Raw genomic sequence first — 17,070 nt, forward strand, 5'->3', positions numbered from 1 at the left:
GGGGGGGGGTGAAAGCCTGGACTGAAGGCAGAGTCTAGCTTCACCACCAAAATATAAATTGCTTTAATTGGGACTCCACTAACCCAAATGACAAAGCTAGTGATTGAGAAACCTGCAATAACGAGGCCACCCCGCACAAAAGAACAGCACCACGAGCGAGGCATCAATGAGATGGAGAATGTCAACAGTTGCAGCGTCCATTTCCCCCCCCCCCCCAACGACATGGACCTGTTCTTTAAGTTTCCTATCAGACACAAGTTCATGCAGAATGTTTCTTTTGAAATGCTTCCAGGGCTCAACTTCCTCAGGAGTATTCGGAACTTCTAAAACATTGGTAAACACACATACGCACAAACACACAAAACCCCTGCACGGCAAGCCTTTCCACGCCACTGCCTTTGTTAATTAATTAATTTATTTAAAACATTTGTATCCCTCCCTATATCATTAGGATCTCAGGGCGGCATACAGATAAAAGCATTCAGTATAAAACAATAAATATACACAGCTAAAAACAAATTAAACCACGAACCAAGTTAAAACAATATATAATTTAAAAGCAGTAAAAACAATTAAAACAATGTGCCAGTAAGTCAAAGGGACCCTAAAAGCCAAAAATCCATCTATGATCTCGTTTCAAGTTACATTTCCATCACCATCCAGTAACGCAAGTGCTGGTAATGCCATTACTTTACAGGCTTGTCTAATATAATATAATTGCTACTTAATCTTGTGTCCTTTCAAATTCACACTTTAACAAAAATATCATGCAAATCACCACAAAGCCCTTAAAGACAGATTCTTGGTTATTCAACAGCACCTGCTAGAGCTATTATGTTTGAGAGTTCACTGGTGTTTCTCCAGCTCTGGAACAAATGCTCACATTTCTATTTTAAACATTCCCAGGAAGATACCGCTGAGCTATTTCTAAATTTGCAACTCAGTAAAAGCTATAAAAGTTTTTTAGTTTGGGAAGCTTTCTTGTATCTTTCAATCAGCTTTATGTTTCACATGGGATTTCAGTAAGCTATTAACACAGTCCAGAAAAAGTAATGCACAACTACTATAGGAATATGAAATAGCATTCTATGCAGGCAGGCAGACTGACTGCATCATAGGGTTTTCACATCCATCTGCACGTGCATACTTACTCAAAAAAGAGGAGATGCAACTCAAGACACTAATTTGCACAAAATTTGCATGTGCTAATTTATACGTATATATGCAAATTTAGAAAGAGCTGTTATGGTTTGAATATAAAAATAATGTTTTTATAAAATATAAAAAGTGGTGTATTTTTTAAAGAACATTGTACTTGATGGAATATTGATGTTTCTGTGAATGTAACTTCCTGTGGTTTTTCATTTTTTTCTTTTCATGATTTGTTTACTGTTTTGTTTTATTAAATTCACAATAAAATGAGGGGGAATTAAACATTATGCTTCACCATAGGGGTCCTATGTGCTTGCCCAGTCAGATGACCAGGTACTAATTGTTGACGGGCAGCTTCCAGGCCTCTTCTCTCCCTTCTCTGGCAACCATTCAAATAGAGGACTGTCCTCTGTAAAGCAGCACACAAGTCTTGGTGCCTTGGGGAAACATAGCCTTGATAGGAGTCTCCAACTTTGGAGGGCTGGTAAGCACATCTGTAATTTTGAAAGTGCGTCATGAGTACTCTCACAAAATGGCTGCGTTGGGGGGGACTTCCTCATTCATAAAACGGGGGCGATGGTGGGCAATCACAAAACAGTCATTTCCTGGAAGGCAAACTAGAGAAACTAAGACCTTAGCTAGACCTAAGATTTATCCCAGGATCGTCCCGGGGTCATCCCTGTGCATCTAAATGATACACAGGCCTTAGCTAGACCTAAGGTTTATCCCGGGGTCGTCCCTGCCTGCTCCTGGGATCCCCTGTGTGTCATTTACACAAACAGGGATGACCCCGGGCCGATCCCGGGATAAACCTTAGGTCTAGCTAAGGCCACAGGGGATCCTGGGATCAGGCAGGGACGACCCCAGGATGATCCCGGGATAAACCTTAGGTCTAGCTAAGGCCTAAGGGAAAAGTAACTTGCCCAAGAACTTAAGAACAAGACAGAGGTGGGATTTCAGCTCCAAAACATAAAATTACTCTTTTGAACCCAAATAAAGATGGTGCTGGAGCGCATCACTTCACTTTGCAGCATGTCCGTCAGCCTCCCAGTTGATTCCCTTTAATTTCGAGAAAACTTAAGGAAATTAAATAAAAATAAGGAGGGACAAGGAGCCTGAGATATCTGCAGGCACTCTGGTGGCCACGGGCTCCATGTCTAAACATGCATATGACTTTTCTGTGTAAACATGCATAGGATTGAGCCCAACCCTTGCAGATCTCCTACTCATTGCAATTGAATCAACCAAGCTGTGTGCTATTTGTGGGCTGATGCTTTTGTGGGCTGATTTGAAAAATAAAACAAAACATGTCTGCAAGAGTTTGGCAGTCATGGGAATTGTGCCTTAGTGCATTACTTCCCAAACAGAGTCCCAGCACTAGCAGAACTACTAATATCAGGCCGAAAGACAAAATTTCTAACATTTTCTCAATGCCGTATTGACAGTTGAAATCTATCCAGTAGCAAACATCAGGCTGAAAGTTGAAAGAAGCACAGAGATCACAGAAAAGGAATTGCAGAAGATTATATTTTTCCCCATCTTACTTTAGGATTTTAGCTCCTATTTTGATGAGTGATGCTTCTTCACAAGGATTTCTTTGGGAAATGTTAAATCACATACTTCCTGAACTCCCATTTCTAATTATATTTCCATTACATATTCTTGACTGAAATACAAATCTGACGGCAGAAATTATTTGGTCAGCGTAAAAGAATTACAAAAATTGCTTTCTTTCAAGCTTCAACTTTAAGGAAAAGAAACTAGGGACTCATCTATATCAAGCAGGATATTCCACTATGAAAGTAGTATGAAAGTGGTATATAAAAGGCAGTAGTGCTTTTTACTGCTTTATAGCAGTATTGAAGTGCACTGCTGCTTTATAGCGGTATTGAAGTGCACTGACAACTGTTGGGGCCCATTGACACATACCATATACTGCTTTCATACCACTTTCATAGTGTTATATCCTGCTTGGTGTAGATGTGTCATGGTTGTCACTGCACTTCAGTACTTCTATAAAGCAGTAGTGTGGCTCCTGCCTTTTATATACTGCTTTCATACCGCTTTTATAGTGCAATATCCTGCTTGGTATAGATGAGACCCAGGATGCAATCTTGTGCTTGAGGTTCACCAGCTGTAGCAGTCTATGTCAATCTGGTGTCCTCCAGATGTGTCAGATTACAACTCCATGCATCCCCAGCATTGGCCATGCTGGCTAGGGGTGATGGGAATTGTAGTCCAAAAAGCTAGGCTCTATGTTTCGGCAATAACCCCACAATGCCAGATCACCATATTCGCCACTGCCATAACTGGCAAAACATCTCAGATGCAACAGTGAGTACACTGTTAGTGGAGTCGGTCTACTGGTGAAGATACACCAGTGCAACAGCTATAATAGGGTAGAGTTGTGGGCAGGGCAGGAGGAACACTGTTCTGGTTATTCCCTGTACCCCCATCAACAGGAATATAGGAAACTGCCTATGGATCATTGGTCCATCTTGCCCAATATTATAGAGACGGACTGGCAGCAGCTCCCCAGGGTTTCAGGACAGGAGTTTTTCCAGCCCTGCTAGGAGTTGGGATGTCTGGCGCTGGGAAATCTGGTTCTTTTTTCTAGTTCAACAGAGTTCATTGGAGCATGTATGACCCAATTTGCATTTCTGAGCCAAGCTGTGGGCTTTTCTGAGAACTATTTTTTGCGCATTTTTGTTTCTGCAGGTTCCGTAATTTGCACAGAATTCCGAACATCTTGCACAAATGACAACCCACAAGATGCTTTTCATGACACAATCATGACACAAATGATTTGTACAAGTTTGGCCATCATTTGTGCGAATTGCTCAGAAAACTGTGCGAACTGCAGAACTTCGGCGGGGGATGTGCAAAATGCGCAGAAAATCTACAAACTGGCCCGACTCATTGCAGACTGATCGGGTGCCACAGCAGGAACTGGAATGAAATGTGGGGGGAACAAAACTCATCCAACTCCACTCCCACTCCCACCCCCACCCCCACCCCAAATGGATTTCTTTGACATCCCTAATCTGCAGATGCCAGGGATTGAACCTGGGACCTTCTGCATGCAAAGCAGGTGATCTATGACTAAGCCATAGCCCCTCCCAGTCCCCATCCCCATCAATGGTGCAACTTTACACCAAACCCAAACCAGGCACAAATAATTTTCTTCTCATTGATTTCAATGGAGAGAAAAAATGAAAAATAGTCTACGGCCTAATCTACACCAAGCTGGATATTGCACTATGAAAGTGGTATATAACAGGCAGGAGCCACACCAAGCAGGATATAGTGGTATGAAAGCAGTATATGGTATGTGTTAATGAGCCCCAACAGTTGTCAGTGCACTTCAATACCGCTATAAAGCAGTAGTGTGACTTCTGCCTTTTATATCCCCCTTTCATACCACTTCCATAGCGCAATATCTGGCTTGGTGTAGATTAGGCCTATAACTACCACACACACATCACCAGGACAGAGCAGCCTCCCCCAGCCTGGGGAACCAGTTGGGGGAAGGCTGGGACAGAGCATAGAATATGGTATAACTCAGCATCCTAGCATAGCACAATCATCAATATATAACCATCCAATCATCAGCATATCTCTCTGGCTTCATATTATCCACAGTTAGAGCCGACAAAGGGAAACTTTGGTGATGGGAGCAATGGAGGAAGGAAAAGACCTTTGCACAACACAACCTGCCCCAGAAAACAACATGGGAACGTGAGCACTTTGCTAACACTTCTCTTTTGAAAATGTGAGAGGTACCCTTGTCTTAGGACTTTGGACAGAAACATCCAAAACCCAACCCCATTCCAAAAACTGGGGGTTCAGGACAGAATATCCCACATAAGTAAGCAAGAGAAGAGGGCAACCGACCTGCACGGTGGAACAGCTGCAGCCATCTCCCGTGTGTGTGTGTGTGTGTGTGTGTGTGTGTGTGTGTGTGTGTGTGTGTCTCTCTCTCTCTCTCTCTCTCTCTCTCTCTCTCTGACGGTTCACACTCATGAGCACTTTTGCCTTGAAGGATCACAGCCCAGGTACATGGAGCAGAATTAGTAGTCATCACACAGAGTTCCAATGTAACCTCAAGAGGGAATATAAGAAGAGCCCTGCTGGATCAGACCAAGAGTCCATCTGGTCCAGTGCTCTGTTCACACAGTGGCCAACCAGCTGTCAACCAGGAACCCACAAGCAGAACACAGGTGCAACAGCTCCCCAGCAACTGGTGTATATAGGCTTACTGCCTCTGATACTGGAGGTAGCACATAGGCATCAGGATTAGTAGCCATTGGTAGACTTCTCCTCCAGGAATTTACCCAACCTCCTTGTAAAGCCATTGAAATTGCTGGCCATCACCACATCTTGTGGTAGTGAATGCCATAGTTTAACTATGCGCTGTGTGAAGAAGTCCTCCTTTTATCTGTCCTGACTCTCCCACCATTCAGCTTCATGGGATGACCCTGGGTTCTAGTATTATGGGAGAAGGAGAAATGGAGACGGAAAGAGGGGAGGGGTATAAATATTCACAACTGCGGTATATCTCCCCTCTGCCCCACTGTAATGTGAGCATACAATTGCTCTGTTAAAACCGTACCAAGAATGCAGCTCACACAGTTTCTTTTTCTATTTAACTGTTGGAAGTATCAAAGGCAGCAAAGACTTTAGATCCCTGCAGAAAAGTCTCTTGAGAAAAGGAACACTAAAAACATTCCTGAGTGCTTTTTTTTTTTTTTTTAAGTTGAGGCTCCTAGAGATTGCAAGGCAACGATTAGATCTGCATTCACAATCCCATATGCCTTACATTTGGGATTGATTTATAACAGCCTTCCCCAACCTGGTGCACTCTAGATGTGTCAGACTACAATTCCCATCATCCCCAGTCAACATGAAAATAGCCTGGGATATCATCTACACTGGAGGCCTTTGCATTGACAAGGTACTGCATTACAAGGCTTTTTTAAAACATGCAATTGCTGCTCTGTGGGCACACGTTAAGGAATTCAGGGGTCTATACACCTCATTTATAAAGCAAGCAAGTGCCACACAGCAATGTAAAAATGTTGCCATTGCAGGAGAACTGAGAGGATCTTTGAAGGTGATGTGTGCATTGTCACCTTCAGTCGTGTAACGGCAAATTCAGAAGTGCAGGATCCCTTCATGACATCCGCAGCCACAGCCATGCCCCTTCTAAGATTATACAACCTTGTAAGATTATACACTAAATGAGCTTTCAGTCACTAAGCCCAGACCTACACCAAGCAGGATATAGTACTATGAAAGCAGTATGAATGCGGTATATAAAAGGCAGGAGCTACACCAAGCAGGATATAGCACTATGAAAGTGGTATGAAAGCGGTATATAGTATGTGTCAGTGGGCCCCAACAGTTGTCAGTGCACTTCAGTACCGCTATAAAGCAGTAGTGTGGATCTTGCCTCGTATATACTGCTTTCATAGTGCAAAGTCCTGCTTGGTGTAGATTAGGCCTAAGGGTGCAATCCTATGCAGGTTTAGACAGAAAAAAAGTCCTACAATTCCCAGCATGCCCTTGGAGAAAAATAAGGTGCAATATCAATGTAATAAAAGAATAACTATGAGCTCAGTAATATTCCTAATGAGTATGCAGTGGAAGTGAAGAATAGATTTAAGGGACTAGATTTAGTAGATAGGGTCCCGGAAGAACTATGGACAGAAGTTCGCAACATTGTCCAAGAGGTGGCAACAAAAAACGTCCCAAAGAAAAAGAAAACCAAGAAGGCAAGATGGCTGTCTGCTGAGACACTGGAAGTAGCCCAAGAAAGAAGGAAAGCAAAAGGCAACAGTGATAGGGGGAGATATGCCCAATTAAATGCAAAATTCCAGAGGTTAGCCAGAAGAGATAAGGAATTATTTTTAAACAAGCAATGCGCGGAAGTGGAAGAAGACAATAGAATAGGAAGGACAAGAGACCTCTTCCAGAAAATTAGAAACATCGGAGGTAAATTCCAGGCAAAAATGGGTAAGATCAAAAACAAAGATGGCAAGGACCTAACAGAAACAGAAGAGATCAAGAAAAAAATGGAAGATCTGTATAGGAAGGATAATAATATTGGGGATAGCTCAGACAGTGTGGTCAGTGAGTTAGAGCCAGACATCCTGAAGAGTGAGGTTGAATGGGCCTTAAGAAGCATTGCTAATAACAAGGCAGCAGGAGACGACGGTATCCCAGCCGAACTGTTTAAAATATTGCAAGATGATGCTGTCAAGGTGATGCATGCCATATGCCAGCAAATTTGGAAAACACAAGAATGGCCATCAGACTGGAAAAAATCAACTTATATCCCCATACCAAAAAAGGGAAGCACTAAAGTATGTTCCAACTATCGGACAGTGGCACTTATTTCACATGCCAGCAAGGTAATGCTCAAGATCCTGCAAGGTAGACTCCAGCAATTCATGGAGCGAGAATTGCCAGATGTACAAGCTGGGTTTAGAAAAGGCAGAGGAACTAGAGACCAAATTGCCAATATCTGCTGGATAATGGAGAACGCCAGGGAGTTCCAGAAAAACATCTATTTTTCTGTGAGTGTGCGAGAGCTGGACCATAAGGAAAGCTGAGCAAAGGAAGATAGATGCTTTTGAACTGTGGTGTTGGAGAAAAATTCTGAGAGTCCCTTAGACTGCAAGAAGATCAAACCAGTCCATACTCCAGGAAATAAAGCCAGACTGCTTACTTGAGGGAATGGTATTAAAGGCAAAACTGAAGTACTTTGGCCACATAACGAGAAGACAGGATACCCTGGAGAAGAGGCTGATGCTAGGGAAAGTGGAAGGCAAAAGGAAGAGGGGCCGACCAAGGGCAAGATGGATGGATGATATTCTGGAGGTGACAAACTTGACCTTGAGGGAGCTAGGGGTGGCGACAGCCGACAGAAAGCTCTGGCGTGGGCTGGTCCATGAAGTCACGAAGAGTCGGAAGCGACTGAACGAATAAACAACAACAAATGTTGAAATTATAAAGTTTTGCATCTTTGGTTAGAAGGGAGTAAGAATGCCCATAAAAATAACACCTGAGCTAATGCTTTCAACCCCCCACCCCACCCCCGTGCAGGCAAGCAGCGCTATCGCTCTCTTTCCTGACAGCGAGCAGGGGTGAAGGCTCCTGCTGCTGCAACCTGCAATAGCGACCACACTAGGACTTGCTCCAGCCTCTCAGGTGTTTTCCAGCTACCTCCTCTGCAGCAGAGAAAGTATCAGGTTGATGACCCTGTGAGACCCACCAGGACTACACCCCTGGTCACCTTAATTTATAATGTGATGTGGTGCCACAAACAATGTTTTAGCACTTTATCAGCGTGATAAATGGGAGCACACATGGGCCAAAGCATTTTTTTAAAAAGAACAAGCATGTACAGCTGCACAGCTGTGCAGAACTGCATTAAAAAAAGAAGGAAACACTGAAAAATGAAGACTTTACCATTATGGAGAACCATACTGCTGTCTATGGTGATCATTATAATGTCAAGTATAATTCTTTGTCCTCTAAACCCACCAGCCAGGAAAAAGACAAATGTTTGTAAAATTGATTGCCAAACTCCGCAGGTTGAAGCCAGTCTATATCGCCTATATTATCATATGGGTAGTCTTCAGCAAAACACTTAAGTAATAGTGTAACCAACATCACTTTTCCTCCACTGTTTGTCTGTTTTGCTACAAATAACAGGCTTGTAAGAATCTTGTGGGCATGCATGGATTTTTCCTCTATACAGCTGCACAGCAGCGCAGTATTAAAGACTTTAATACAAAATACAAATTATTCACAGCTGTGCAGGTGTGTAACCGAGCATTAAAACCAAGCCTAAAAAAGAATAAAAAGGAATATCCAATCCAATGGAGTCCATCATGATTTTCCAGCTGGCAAATATCTAAACTGACTCTACAAGTTAAAGCCACTCCCAACAGGACAAGATATAATAGTACAAGGTTGGAACACACCATAAAAAAGAATACATTGAAAGCACATTTTTTTAAAGTCATAAAAGTGGTTTGTGGGGGTGGGGAGATTGAGATAAAAGGGCAGACGTAACATGAAGACAGTGTTTCATGTGCCACGCGACTGAACCAGACATTTCAATAACAGAGAAAGAAAATGATGAAGATTATTTCTGGAATTTCATGTATTGTCACTGACCTCTACTCTTCAATGGTCACCACTCACACATTAAATAAAATACAGTAATGCAGATAAAGTATGTAGAGCATTTGAGCATGGTTGTAAATCCTATCTGTTTGGATGAATTCAGTTAATAAGGCCCCAGTTGGCTTTAATGCTACTTTTTCTCTTATAACAGTGATCAAGAGCCTGTCATCTCCCTGACTATACATGAGGCAAGCTGTTTCATCCTCAGGTGCATGCAAAGGATTGACACGTGCAACTCGTATTAAGACTAATGGGAGAGGCATGTGCCAAATCCTTGTATAACCTGTGGAGTAAATATTGTCAAGGAAGCTATAGACAGGGAGAAGGGAGTGTGTTTTAAATTTGGCAGAAAAGGCATAGATAGCCATGTTGGGCCACAGGAAAAGAATCCCAAATTTATAACAGAGCAATATCCTTATTAGGATCAACCATAATGTCACATTTTACTGACCAAATTATGTTAGTTGATGCACTAGCTAAAAAGTCAATCGGAGCCAAATGATGAAGGCTTTTTTGTATTCAAGAAAAAAACAACTTTGTCCAGTTTTGGTATATTTAGAGCAAAAGGGAGGTTTTCTGACACAGAAGACTATGGCCTTAGCTAGACATAAGGTTTATCCCAGGATCGTCCTGGGGTTATCCCTGTTCATGTAAATGACACACAGGGGATCCCGGGAGCAGGCAGGGACAACCCCAGGATAAACCTTAGGTCTAGCTAAGGCCCACATTGCAAATGGTTGTCCTCCCATATTCAAACTGAGGACCAATCTATATTTTTCAAGATTACCTGGCACAGTTCTTCTGAGGTGGCACACACCTCAGAAGATGGATGGAGGAATCACAGGATCAAAAGGAACCTGTGGACAAAGGATTCTAGTCTAGCCTTTTCCCCTGACATGCTAGCTCTCTATCTGAAGGGAGTGTCTGATATGGGGAAGTATCAGATCAGGAATGCTATACCACATTCTTTCTGAATATGCAGGTCAGCTCTTATCTCAGTAGCCACAAGTACTAGAATTCTTTTTAAAAGAATAGATTCTGTTCAGAAGTTGAAGAGAAGACCACAGGGCATCTCTGGACATGAACAAGGAGAGCAGGGGCAAGTCTTATGCTTCTTCTTCCCATGTTTTCATGGGAAGCAGACTTTGCACATCTCCTCATGTGGCAACATGTGGAAGAAGTCTCTATCTCCAGCTTGCCCATCTCACTGTAAAGGAACATGCTCACGGTCTGCTGTGGATAACACAGGAAGTCCAAAACCAGGAAGTAGATTTCTCTTCCACCACCCACCCACCCAGTATTTTATATATCCAAATGCACTCCCAGCTAAGAGTATAGAGCTTTTTACACCTCTGGATTTGCTTTTAAACATGTCTAAACTGCTGCTGGCTTTTATTCTGCTATTTACTTGGGTATTATTCTCTTTTAAATTTGGTCAGAGTAATCCTAAAATCCCTATACAGCATCTGAGACAACACAGGATCCTGCAGATCGCCATGCCCATGGGCAGAACTACAAGCACAGGGGAGGATCCATCATGGATCTCCACCCCCACCCCCAATGCTGCAGGAAGCACCGGAGAATCTTCTCTCACCGGGGTCACAACAGCAACCTCAGAAGGGTTTGAAGAGTGTAAACAGGAGTGCATGCTGGTAGATGGGGAGACGCCTCAAGATCATCTGTCACCCAGTGGAGACTGGTGGGTCCGATGTCAGTGGGGCGGTGAATCTGCGACCACACCTTGGATAGCTCCTTTAGAGTTCTGATTGGTCCTGACTGAAACCTGGTGCGGATTCACCAACCCACTGTCATCAGACTCACCAGCTTCCACTACTGTCACCCATCCCACCCATCCTACTGACAGCATCCAGTATTACTTGCAAATTAGTCTATCAAATCATGGTGATGCACAGCCAAGTTGAACAACCTCCACAAGACATCCCCCATGCCTAATTGTTGGCATCTGCACTGAAAGGGAGAGTGTCAATGTGGTCTTCCAAGCCACATCCTTCCTGATTAAAGAGGTACAATTTGTCCTATGACCCTTCCTCTGGCACCAAATCTTGCAAGAACCAATACCTGGATTACACACTCTGATAAACAGTCTGACCTGCAGGAGTTGTGCATGTCCTTTGCACACCTTTCCCCGCTCGACCAAAATGGTGAGGCGAGTAAGAAATAAATTATTATTATTATTATTATTATTATTATTATTATTATTATTATTTGCAACACTGGTGTTCGTACTTGTGTAGGGGAGCAAGGCTTCCTGGTATGACCTGGGTTGGCCAGTGCTAATGTCTCTTCAAGAACTCACATCCCACCTCACCCTTGACTGGAGTTGCAAAAGCTCTTCAGAAAGGAGCTATCAGAGGATTATTTTGGGGCTCACCCAGTCCACCATTGAATAAATGGGACAAGTTCCAAGGCACCAGCTTCAAATAACTAGATGTTGAGCAACCATGGCTCTGGGATTATTCCAGCTTTGTCTTTAACTTATAACTGTTGGATAACTACCGCTTATTTTATGATTGTAGTAGCAACAGGAAACCACAGTAACCGAACACCATAACTACCATGAGTGATATGGAAATTGTAAATATTCTTGATTCTGGCAGAGCTGCAAAGTGATCACCGGGGCTCCACCTCAGGAACAAACATATTTAAGACCACAGCCTACGTCACCAAGGGCCTTCTCTTGGGTCATGTGCACACGTACACACACACCTCCAAACTACAGAATGCACAGTTTGCTCCCTCAAGAACTACACACGGCCGCACTCTCTTGGCTTTTCGAAAGCGTGTGAAGACGCATCGTTTTAATCTTTTAAACGATCTAGTTTAAACACTTTTGTGTCATTTTTGTTTTACGGTTTTATTGTTTAAATTGCTGTGCACAGCCTTGGTGGTTTCTTAGCAAATAAAGTGGTATATAAATGTTAAAAGAAAAACAAGTGACTCGTCACAAAAGTGCCTGTTTATTGTGTGCTCATGAGTACCTTCCTGTTGTTGTTTTAGAATATAAATGACAATAATAAGTATAAATAAATTCATCGAGTACTGCAGCTTTATAGCCTCCATTCAATTGGAGTTTGTGCCAAAGTCCTGCTGAAGTGAACGAAGGTTGCATTGTATTTGGTTGCAGTCTATGGAACCAACTAGTTTTGCTTTCAAATCATTTTAAAATACAAAATGACTCATTGGTTACTTTTCACCAAAAGGCTCTTCTATTTTACTAATACAGTAAACCAAATATGGTCCACCATATGCCATTAAGCTAAACCTATGTTTAAATATGATTCGGTATTATCTCCAAATGATAGCTTTTTGGCTTAGCTAACAGATTTCAACAAGTATTATTCAAACCATTATCTAAATCTCATGAAGCTTTTATTGAATCTCATGTTGGCAATTGCTACCACGGCTGCTGTAATGAAAACTAATTTGGGGATGATCCACCTCTTTGCCCATTATAATATCCTTTAAGACAGGAGTCTTGTCATCATTTCATGCACTGTATTTTCGCATTTCTGTTATCGCCTATGGAAGCCGAGCTGAATAATGATTTATAGAAAGATGCATAATTTAGGCTTTGAAGTATACAGAAAGGATCTCATCTGGTTCCACCACCAAGAATTGAAAGAGGATCAGCCCACACTGAAATATGCATATCCAAGTAACACACAGCCTACTACATCCAGCTAGGTGTTGCAAAGAGAGAACATCTAGGCATAAGGTGGCTCTGTATCAAATCATCACCTTCACATCAGCCATCCCCAACCTCGTGTTCTCCAGATGTGTTGGAAGGCGACTCTCAGAATTGCCAGCCAACATGGACAATTGGCCATGTTGGCTAGGAATTATGGAAGTTGCAGTCTAACACATCTGGAGGGCACCAGGTTGGGGAAGGCTGTTTTAGGTCATCTTGTGGGTACTGCAATGTGGAAACTACAATGTGGCTTACCCATCTAAATTTCCCAATTACACAGGCAACCCCCATGCACAGAACCTTACAAGGAATCTGAAGGACAGGAAGTGGGTAAACCTACATTACGCCAACCGCACTTGATCCCCACTAGGCGGAAGAATGTTTTGGTTGTATGAAGCTATGCAACCACTTGAAGTTGCCCTTAAAAGAATGAATGAAGAGAGATGGCTTAAGCAAGCTATGCCACACAGAACTTATCATGCTATGATTTTGTAACCTTGCAAAAATCCACAAAGTGGGTTTTCCCACCACACCCATTAGGATTTGAGTTCACTGTAAGGTAGGAGATGGGAGTAATGGGGAAATTCTGGTCTCTGAACACTAATTTTGGCTTCGGACTATCAACATCCCCAGTTGTTCCAGCTTCCAACCAGCAAACTCAATTCCACATCATGCACTGGTTCTCTGGTCCTATCCCCTAACAAAGGGCCAAGTCCACTCTTAAGGATGCAAAGCGGGTAACAACCATTTCAATTTTCTAGGGCAGGGTAGAAAACAAGGGTAGGCATAACTGGGCACTGGCCAAGGGCCCACACCCCAGCAAGGGCCCACTTGGAGTCCTCTGGACCTGCTCCTCCACTTCACCATTGCAACCTGTTTATTCACCTGCCTTTCACTCTGGTGGTGAGGGGGAGGAAGAGGAAGAGCAGGAGATGCCATTGCCTACTTGGGCTAGACCCACGCTACTGCTTTACAGTGGCACTGAAGTGCTCTGATAAATGTTGGAGCACAATCCTCATATACCACTTTCATAGTGTTAATTCCTGCTTTTTATTCCACATTTGTTAAGATTTGACACAAGGTGTAGATCTGGCCTTGCTCACTGGCAAGAGCTAAAATAGAAGAGATTTGGCCAAATGCGAGAACCTTGCCCAAGGGCCCTCAAAAACCTGGATCCAGCATTGTTATAAGGGGACCTTTTTGTGGACTTCAGGGGACAGTTCGTCCCAGGACTTATTTTTATTTTACACATCTGCAAAACATGCACTAGTCAACAAAAGGGATACAGATCAGCCAAATAACTCTCATTGCCTGGGCCTCAGATCCAGAGTGCAGTTGGATTCAAAGTGTGAGTTTACTAAATCTGGCCTCCAGCCCATCTGAATAAGCTTTAATAAATGTTGAGCTGGTTGCTGCGACTCCTTCGTTCATTGCCGCCTGCAACCCACTGCTTCAGAATAGGTCTACTTCAGAATAAATAACGGGTTGACGAGGCAAACCAATAAGTCCATTGTGAATTTCAACTACTGTGCAGCAGATCAAGAAGTTAAAGGGCTAGAACTACTGTAAAAATGTGATACACTTGAAAGCAATTATTCAAAGGAATATTTCCCTATAACTGAACAACTTGTCTACTGTTTGAAAGCATAAGGGGGTCACCGTCTAGCCTTCAAGTCTAGGAGCTGATTAATATACACAGCGGGGTGTTTAAAAAGCTTCATTTTCCCCTGGAGAGATTCCATGTAGAATTTTAATAGATCAGTACATTGCCTGTAATTGTACTTTTAAAGCAACTGCAAGGTTGCTTAATTATATTCTACCTAAGCAAATAAATTGGGTGGCAACCCTCGCCGCTGATTGATAAGCAGCCACCCGAAAGCGATACTTTAAAAACAAGTTTCTTAATAGTTTCGAATACTGACCACAAGCTAATATGAAACAATAATTTGCGCGAGTCTTTGCATAAGTATGTTGATCAAAGACAATGACTTTATTTCGCCCCCACCCAGAACATCAAATCTACAGATAGTATCTCACATACTAAGCCCACCAGAGACTGGGGTTTTGCTTCCAGAGGAGGATTTTACTGCGAAATCATCTACGCTCATTCATAGAGTTTTACAGGAGGTCAAGATGGCATCATCTTCATTTTGTAATTGTGTTACGTTTTCCTGCTTTTTCTTCCATCTTTTTCCTTTCCAGGAAAAGAAAAATCCATTAACGGGGGGGGGGGGGGGGGGAACGGAATTCAGGAAGCATCCAAAGGGAAAGATTTCCAGTATGCTTTAGCATACCTGAAAAGTTTTAATCACATTACTTTCACGCATTAGTTTAGTGTGTGTGTTTTTAAACAGTTGACTGAGTTTAAGTACAGTACACAGATCCACAGGAAATTTCAAGGATATGCTGTTTCTTTTAAAGTGTTGCAACTATTGCTATCAATAATAAAGCCCCACACTTTTGTCAAAGAAAAGGCAAGTAAATGGTGAATCATGTCATTGTTCTCATACATGAGCCTTCCCGAGTTCCAAAGATGGACAACAATCTACATAGGCAGTCATCCATACTAACTCTCATTCAAACCCTGTACAGGGGCTCAGCAGTTTTGATTACATCTGTTCTGTGCATGGTAGCAATCTATTTTCTGTGTTTCCCCCTTAACAAAGAGAACTTGAGGTGTCTGTCTATTATTATTATTATTATTACTACTACTACTACTTTCAACTGGGACTATACGTTCAAAAAAAGAGAAATCCTTTTTTCAGTTCAACTTACTTTTCCTCCAGAGAAGAAGCTGAAAGGCAAAGCTGTAAGTGGACTGAAGCAAAGGAGTCACACAACTCCTTTGCTTCAGGAATATTTAGCATCTTGGAATATTTCAGATTATGGTTTGAAGCTGGTCTTGAGACCCTTTCCTCTCTGTTTACAACCCTCCTACTTACAACAACATGAGTCCTCCCGGATCGGGAGAACTAATAAATAAATATCAATTCATTGAGATTTTGCTGGCGGTTTCATACACTCGCGCTTACTTAGAAGTTCGCTCCCATGCAATTCAATGGGGCTTCCTTCCAAACCAGCCTGTTTAACCACGGAGCAGCCCTGCCCTGGTCGCGATCACACAAACTCATTAGGAAGGAGCATTGATATCGATGGGATATCAACGAAATGTTTCTGCATCGGAGGAGTCGGAAGTCAAACACAGCGGGATCTCTTTAAAAAAAAAAAAAAAAAAAAGGAGCTTCCAAAACGGTTCTTTAATCGGATCAGGAATTCAATTCAGATTTAAACCTCGACCAAAGGTCTGAGGCTCCCGCAAAGCCTGATAAAAATGCGGAGGGAGAAATCGCATTCCGTGGGAATGCAACCCACTCTCTTCCTCACGCTATCCCACGGCGGCTTAAATAAAAAAAGTCCAGCCTAGACTCCTGACGCTATATTCCCCCTTCCTCTGCCCACTAATCTGCATTTAACTTTCTTCCGCTGCTGCTGCGGCAGCCTCCACCGCCGCGAGCACACAAGTCCAAGGGGAAGCCGCCGCCGCCGCCGCCGCTCTCTGCCTGATCCTAACAGCTCCTCGAAGGGGGAAAAACTTGCAACGCGGCCAAAACAAACACACGCGGAGCAGGGAGAAGGGGAGAAGCCGCGTTACTCAGCCGCGATCGGGGAAAGGGAAAGAGGCGTCCGGGTCGTCGTGGTCCTTAGAGCCTGTTTCGCTGTTGTTTTTACCTTACACTGCAGAAAGGCGCGTCTTTAATACTCCATGCTCTAGCAGCCCGGGAGGAAGCGGCGAGGTCAGCGAGCGAGAGAGCGAGAGATAAAAGCCCGCCAGCATCTACCAGATTCTCACACAAGGCTTTGCCTCCCTACTCTCCAAGCCCAGCCCCTGCCTCCAGCTGACGTCAAAGTCACTGTCACATGGCTCGATGCAAACCAAAAGAGCATTGGTCGCCGTAGCAACCGCAGCCCGGCCCGCAGAAATCGTTGCAAGAGGTCATTTGTCAGGCTCGTGT

General features: G+C 43.1%; 1 protein-coding gene across 1 annotated transcript in view; it reads right to left on the reverse strand.

Annotated features, from left to right (window-relative positions):
- Positions 1 to 16,868, reverse strand: part of NCALD (neurocalcin delta) — a 67,976-nt gene extending 51,108 nt beyond the window's left edge. Inside the window, exon 1 of the mRNA XM_063131036.1 lies at positions 16,787 to 16,868. The gene's annotated coding sequence lies outside the window, so the exon portion shown is untranslated. The remainder of the gene's footprint in view (positions 1 to 16,786) is intronic.
- Between the last annotated feature and the right edge of the window lie 202 nt (positions 16,869 to 17,070).

This window comes from Elgaria multicarinata, chromosome 7 (genome assembly GCF_023053635.1).
Source record: "Elgaria multicarinata webbii isolate HBS135686 ecotype San Diego chromosome 7, rElgMul1.1.pri, whole genome shotgun sequence".
NCBI lineage: Eukaryota > Metazoa > Chordata > Lepidosauria > Squamata > Anguidae > Elgaria > Elgaria multicarinata.